Source organism: Humulus lupulus, chromosome 1 (assembly GCF_963169125.1).
Source record: "Humulus lupulus chromosome 1, drHumLupu1.1, whole genome shotgun sequence".
NCBI classification, from domain to species: Eukaryota; Viridiplantae; Streptophyta; class Magnoliopsida; order Rosales; family Cannabaceae; genus Humulus; species Humulus lupulus.
This window is the reverse complement of record NC_084793.1, coordinates 180,249,300-180,256,966: the sequence shown is the minus strand read 5'-3', so window position 1 is coordinate 180,256,966 and position 7,667 is coordinate 180,249,300. Positions and strand designations below refer to the sequence as shown.

General features: G+C 39.5%; 1 non-coding gene and 1 pseudogene across 1 annotated transcript; one reads left to right on the top strand and one right to left on the bottom strand.

The window, feature by feature from the left end:
- Positions 1 to 749: 749 nt before the first annotated feature.
- LOC133823349 (uncharacterized) lies at positions 750 to 7,437 on the bottom strand (annotated as a pseudogene).
- Positions 6,231 to 6,337, top strand: LOC133813014 (small nucleolar RNA R71). Its single transcript, XR_009884064.1, has one exon. It is a non-coding gene; the product is annotated as a small nucleolar RNA R71 (small nucleolar RNA).
- Positions 7,438 to 7,667: the final 230 nt, after the last annotated feature.

Here is a 7,667-nt window from a genome sequence, read left to right as displayed (position 1 = left end):
AATGACATCTTTTGAGCACTAATCACAACCCCCAACTAGCTTATTGCTAGTCCCTAGCAATTCAAGCGAAAAAGAAAATTGTCAAGTTGAATAATCAAGTCAAACCAAGAAAAATCATCTAAGCATTTTCAAATTATCAGCGAGAAGTCAAAAATTATTATCGAAGCTACTATAGTTGTGATTTCAGAGTTGTGTGTGTGTGCACCAAACCATATTCGTTTTCTCACAAGTCATAACACAAATAATATCGAAAAATCTCAAAAGTATAAAGATCTCAACTCCAAATTCCTCACGGGCATTGAAAGTGTTTTTATGGGAGGGATCACACTCTTGGAGTTGGAAATGTAACAGTTTACGCTCAATTGAGAAAAGATAAACTTTTTAGGACAATCAATTTGAACAAATATTGATCACAAGATAGGCAAATCAACTTATTGGAATTCAAATGACAAACAACCTTTGGGATTTACATGAGAAGGCTCTAAGAACAAAATGACAACTAATTAGAAATGATAAATAAGAAAATGAACTATAATGATAATAGTAATTTTTTTTTTTTTAATACAATTACACAGAATAATAGTAATAGAAATATATATACTATTATTTTTTTTTCTTTAACAATTACAAAATAATAGAAGGAAGTGTTGCTCTTGTTCTTTTTTTTTCAATTATTTATTATTATTTTTTTCTTTTTTTTTTCTTTTTCTTCTTTTTTTTTTCTTCATTATTTTGTTTTGTTTTGTTTTTTTTTTTTTTTTTTTTTGATAAGAGACAACACAAAGATAACAAGGAAATTACAAATACAAGACAACACAAACTTATTACAAAGACTTTTCTTAAATGCAAAACATCCCTCTAGTAAATGTCATGTTTTAAATTCCAAAGATGTGACTTTACCAACTCAAATGATCAATAAAAGTTCAAAAAGTTGTTTTCTCAACTCTCACAACTCACCAAGAAATGAAAAACTTTAAACTTGAAATTTCTCTCAACTATTTGTGTTAACAACCAATTTATTTATCATATGTTTGGAAAGTGCACAAAAGAACTCTGAAAATCACTTCTTAATAGCTAAACACAGTAAGTACTGACTCAAACCAACAAATTATACTCATGCTTGGATAATTTTGAGAAAATTTGACTTAAAATTCAACAAGACAATAATGTTTTCCAAATGAATGCTAATGACATAACAATAAGATTTTCCAAATGAAAGCCAATGCATGCTCACCACCCCCAACCAAAAATCAGACAGTGTCCTCAATGTCAAAATGAATAAGCAATGAAAAAGATAAGGAAAGAGAACACCTGGATGATGACCATGTCCATGAGGTGAGAGCGAAAATAGCCTGGTAACAAAACCCCAAAACAAAATACAAAAACGAAAAGCTTACAAAAATAAAAGAAAGACAGAAAAATAAAGCTAATGAAAAATAAAAGTAAAAAGAACAACAACAAACCATTCAGAACGTCAGAGTGTATAGATTGGGTCCTTAAGAAGGACCTCTTCAACATGACTCACACTCTCAATGTAATGCTTCAGCCGTTGGCCATTGACGCGAAAAATTCTCCCATCGGTTGGATCCTCGACCTCCACTGAACCGTTGGGAAATACTTGTTTCACTACAAATGGACCAGTCCATCGCGATCGCAGTTTACCAGGATGCAAGTGCAAGCGAGAGTCGTACAGATGCACTTTTTGATTTGGCTCAAAGTGTTTTCGTAGGATTTGTTTGTCGTGAGCGATTTTCAATTTTTCCTTATAAATCCTGGAATTGTCATATGCATCGTTTCTCAACTCCTCAATTTCGGACAACTGGAGTTTGCGATTGATACCTGCGACATTCAGATCAAAGTTTAGGGCTTTGATAGCCCAATATGCTTTATGCTCGAGCTCGACAGGTAAATGACAGGCTTTTCCAAAGACGAGCCGATAGGGAGACATCCCAAGAGGGGACTTGAAAGCAGTGCGGTATGCCCAAAGAGCGTCTAGAAGTCGTGTAGACCAATCTTTGCGGTCGGGATTTACCGTCTTTTCCAGAATGTGTTTTATCTCCCTATTGGCTAACTCGGCCTGACCATTGGTCTGTGGATGATAGGCATTTGCAACTTTATGAAGTACACCGTACTTGCGCATAAGAGCCTCAAAGGAGCGGTTGCAAAAATGAGTGCCTTGATCACTGATGATAGCGCGAGGGGTACCGAACCGTGATAACACACTTTCTTTCAAGAATTTGACAACTGTAGCGTTATCATTGGTTCGACATGGTACAGCCTCGACCCATTTGGAAACATAATCCACAGCGAGAAGAATGTAAAGGTAGCCAAAAGAAGGTGGAAACGGTCCCATAAAGTCTATCCCCCAACAATCAAATATTTCAATAACAAGAATTGGGTTCAAGGGCATCATGTGCTGACGGGATAAGGATCCTAACTTTTGGCACCTTACACAAGAACGACAGAAATCATTGGTGTCTTTGAACAAGGTGGGCCAGTAAAGGCCGCATTGCAAGATTTTTGCAGCGGTTTTCTTCACAGAGAAGTGACCACCACAAGCATCATTGTGGCAAAAATTCAGCACACTAGACACCTCATCGTCGTGGATGCATCTTCGCATGATTTGGTCGGGGCAATACTTGAATAAGTATGGGTCATCCCAAAAGAAATTGCGCACCTCGACCAGAAATTTGCGTTTGTCTTGTGAACTCCATTCAGATGGGAGTTCACCTGTTACTAAGTAGTTTACAATGTGAGCGTACCACGGCAACTTAGCAACAGAAAGCAATTGTTCATCGGGGAAATCATCATGAATAGGTGGACCGTCAGCGGGATCGCTGAATTCAAGTCGGGACAAATGGTCCGCGACGACATTTTCAACACCTTTCTTGTCTTTGATCGTTATGTCAAATTCTTGCAGGAGAAGGATCCACCGTATTAATCTTGCCTTAGCATCCTTTTTGGAAAGGAGATACTTAAGGGCGGAGTGATCTGTGAAGATCGTAATAGGCGATCCAATCAAATAAGATCGGAATTTGTCAAGGGCAAAGACAACGGCAAGCAACTCTTTTTCAGTAGTGGAATAGTTCATTTGAGCACTATTGAGAGTTCGGCTTGCATAATAGACAACAAAGGGTTTCCCCTCCCTTCGTTGTCTTAGCACAGCTCCCACAGCAAAGTTGCTGGCGTCACACATGATCTCGAAAGGAAGACTCCAATCGGGTGACTGAATGATGGGAGCGGAAGTGAGCGAATTGACAAGCGCTCGGAATGATTCCTCACACTTAGGTGTCCACTCAAAGGTGACATCTTTGGCTAGGAGGTTGCTCAGCGGACGAGCAATCATTGAAAAATTGTGTATGAATCTTCTATAGAACCCAGCATGACCAAGAAATGACCTAACGTCTTTGACAGTCTTAGGAGTTGGCAGGTTGGAGATAAGGTCGATTTTGGATTGATCAACCTCAATTCCTTTTTCAGAAACAATGTGACCTAAGACTATGCCAGAAGATACCATAAAGTGGCATTTCTCCCAATTGAGGACAAGTCCCTTCTCGATGCATCGTTTTAAAACAGCTTCAAGATGAAGAAGACATGTCTCGAAGGAGTTTCCAAAAACGGTTAGGTCATCCATGAATACTTCCATTGATTTTTCAATCATGTCACTAAAGATGCTCATCATGCATCTTTGGAAAGTAGCTGGTGCATTACACAAGCCAAATGGCATACGCCGGAAAGCAAATGTGCCAAAGGGACAAGTGAAAGTGGTCTTATCTTGATCCTCCAATGCAATCTCAATTTGATAATAGCCAGAATAGCCATCAAGAAAGCAATAGAAAGGATGACCAGCTACATGTTCAAGAATTTGATCAATGAATGGGAGTGGAAAATGATCTTTGCGGGAGGCGGCATTCAATTTTCTATAATCAATGCACATGCGCCACCCCGTCACCGTTCTTGTGGGGACAAGGACCCCTTTTTCGTTTTGGATAACGGTTACACCAGATTTCTTGGGCACAACTTGAGTTGGACTGACCCATTTGCTATCGGCTACCGGGTAAATAATACCAGCGTCCAGCAATTTCAAAACTTCATTTTTTACAACTTCCTTCATCGTGGGGTTCAGTCGCCGCTGAGGGTCTCTTCGAGGGATGGCTTCGTCCTCTAGATTGATTCGATGGGAGCAAATTAAAGGGCTAATACCTTTGATATCAGCAAGCGTCCAACCTATCGCAGATTTATGCGTTCGCAGTAGCTCGAGTAACTGCAATTCTTGAGAATTTTGAAGGTTGGATGAGATGATAACCGGAAAGGTTTCACCGTCTCCCAAGAAGGCATGTTTCAAACCCTCGGGAAGTTGGTTCAATTGAACAGTTGGAACCTCTTCGGCTGAAGTTTTCGGCTGTGCCCTCTCGCGAGGTAGCTCTTCAAAGCGAGGTTGCCAAAACTGAGTCCTTCTATGGCGTGAGTCTATGCGATCTGATATTGCAAGAGTAGACTCAATAGAGTTTGGACTTTCGTTGTCGGACAGAAGGAGGAGTTCATCAAGATTATCAAAGTTGTTGCGCAATTGAACCTCCTCGGGAATTAAAGAGTCAATCATGAATGTTTGATAACATTCATCATCTTCTCGGGGTTGTTTCCCGATGTGGAAGATATTGACTTCTAGAGCCATGTTTCCAAACGAAATCTTCATTAGACCATTCCGACAATTGATCAAAGCATTTGCAGTAGCAAGGAATGGTCTTTCGAGGATAATAGGCATTCTAGACTCCATGTTCACCACAGATTGGGTATCAAGAATAAGAAAATCCACGGGGTAATAGAATTTTTCAATTTGAACCAATACATCCTCAACGATACCCCTAGGCTTTTTGGTGGAACGATCAGCAAGCTGTAGTACAACAGATGTTGGCTTCATTTCTTCAAGACCGAGTTGCGAGTATACAGAATAAGGCATGAGATTGACACTCGCGCCAAGATCAAGTAAGGCTTGGCTGACTTCATGGGTCCCAATTTGGCAAGAAATGGTGGGACAACCGGGATCTTTGTATTTTGGTGGTGTCTTTTGTTCAATCACCGCACTCACTTGCTCGGTCAAGAAAGCAGTCTTCTTGACGTGGTGCTTCCTTTTTGCAGTACAAAGATCCTTGATGATTTTGGCATAAGCGGGCACTTGTTTAATGATGTGAAGCAAAGGAAGATTAATCTTCACTTGTGTCAAGTGCTCAAGGAGTTCAGCTCGGTTATCAGGAAGTTTCCCAGCAGGTTTCAAAGCCTGGGGAAATGGTACCTTTGGAGTGGCATTGAGTGGTGGATTTTCAGGAATGACTTTTGGAATACTGGGAGAGTTGGATTTAATGGGTGGGTCTGGCAAAGTTTTACCGCTTCTCGTTGTGATGGCATTCACTTCCTTGACGTTTTGATCATTTGAATTTGAAGATTGGGCCATGTGTTGGCCTTGAATATTGAATTTCGGTTGGGAAGGAAGTTTGCCTTTTTCCGGAATAGCCAAGGATTCAGTCAATTTTGAGAATTGACATTTCATGTCCTTGATTTCTTCCATCATTTGGCGATTCAATTTGGATTGTTCCTCCATGAATGCATGAAGAGTATTCTCGAGAGAATTTCGTTGTGGATGAGCATTGTAATGAGGTGCAGAATACGCCTTTGATGGTTGAACTTGTTGCTCATTTCTCCATTGGCCTCCAGACGATTGAGCTTGGTTGGAATCTCTCCAACTGAAATTTGGGTGGTTTCTCCAACCAGGGTTGTACGTATGGGAGAATGGCTTGTTATATGCCCCTAAGGCATTGCATTGCTCCTCATAAACCCCCCTCATTTCATTCAAAGCTAAGCAGTCCTTAGCTAAGTGCTCCGTCCCTCCACAAACAAAGCAAGGTTCTTGCGGTTCCACTTGAGCGATCATGTGCGACTTTTGCCCATTTTTCGTCATTAAGACCTCAAACTGCTTTTTCAAAGCTTCAAGTTGGGCCTTAATACTATCCTCTTCTCGAAGTTGATAGATCCCTGATGGTTTGTGTCGGTTGGTGCTGTCAGTAGCACTTGGACCAGTCCAGGTGTGAGATTTTTTTGCAGTTTCTTCGAGATATTCAAGAGCATCGTCTGGCTCTTTTTCGAGGAATTCACCATTGCATAGCATTTCTACAAACTGGCGCTCACGACTCGTGAGGCCTTCATAGAAGTAACTGACCAAGCGCCAGTTCTCATAGCCATGGTGCGGGCACTGATTTAGCAGATCTTTGAATCTTTCCCAGACTTGATAGAACGTTTCATTGTCTTTTTGGGAAAATGTGGAAATCTGTCGTTTCAGACTGTTGGTCTTATGGCTAGGGAAGTGTTTCAGAAAGAAAGATTTAGTCATCTCCTCCCATGTTCCGATCGACCTAGGTCTCAAAGAGTACAACCAGCTTTTGGCTTTGTCCTTCAAGGAGAAAGGGAAGAACTTCAGTCGCACAGCATCGGCATTGTCGGCTCGGTTATAGAATGTGGCTACCACCTCCTCGAATTCTCTGATATGCACGTATGGGCTTTCGTTTTCCATTCCATGAAATGTAGGCAAGAGTTGAATCATGCCAGGTTTAAAGTCTAATGCGGGCATATTAGGAGGGAAGATAATGCATGAAGGTGTGGAAGTGCGAGTAGGATGGAGGTAGTCATTGAGAGTTCTTGGTTGGATTTCATCATTGCGAGCCATTGCGAATGGGTTATTATCAGCGAAAGTTTGTGGAGAAGCAGGAATGGTGGAAGGAGTTCCGGTAGGAGTGGCAGATGAATTGGAAGAAGTGTCACTGGAAGTTTCGTGATGATTCATCCACTCTCGGAAATCAGAATTAGATTTATTTTATGTCTCTTTTTTTTTTTTTCTTTTTGATTTTTTTTTTGATTGATTTTTTTTTTTTTTTTTTTTTGTTAAACTTGTTCCCAGGTAGAATTGGAGGTTTTCAGGTGATCTCCAACGCCTTACTAGAACTCCCCGAGATTACTAAGTAAGTATGGTGGATCACAAGCCAACCTTTTCGACCAAACAACCTTTAAGCAAAGTGAAATTGCTTATTTTGACAAAACAAGCTTGGTTTTCTTATAGTAATAAGTTCAACAATGTAATAGTGCAAAGATAGATGCTCGAAATGTTCCCAGGCCGATTGGGAAGGTTGCCAAGGTACCGCTTTAGGCCCACACTTGCCTAGACAGAACTCCCCGAGGTTCCCAGGTAAGTGTGGAGGGTAACGCTATCACAAACCTTATTTAACAACCAATCTTTCTAAACAGAACAATATCGGTTTCTACCATTTGTAATATTACACAATTGTTCCTAATACTAAGAGTTTTATGATCGAAATTTTATGAACAATTTTATGTTTTTTTTTTTTTTAAAAAAAAAAAAAACTAAATTCTAAGGGAAACTAAGGCAAAGGAGAAGAGAAACCTAAACTAAGTAACAAAATAATAAAAAAAAAAAACAAAACACAATAAAATAAAGAAAATAAAATTAAAGTGGAGAGAAAATAGCAAGTTTAATCTATTATTTTTTTCAAATATGTATTAAACAAAAAAAAAAAAGAATAGAAACTAAAAAAGAAAAATTGAGTAAGAAAAAAAAATTATATAAGTATATATGGAAAAAAAGAAGAAAAATGGAAAAG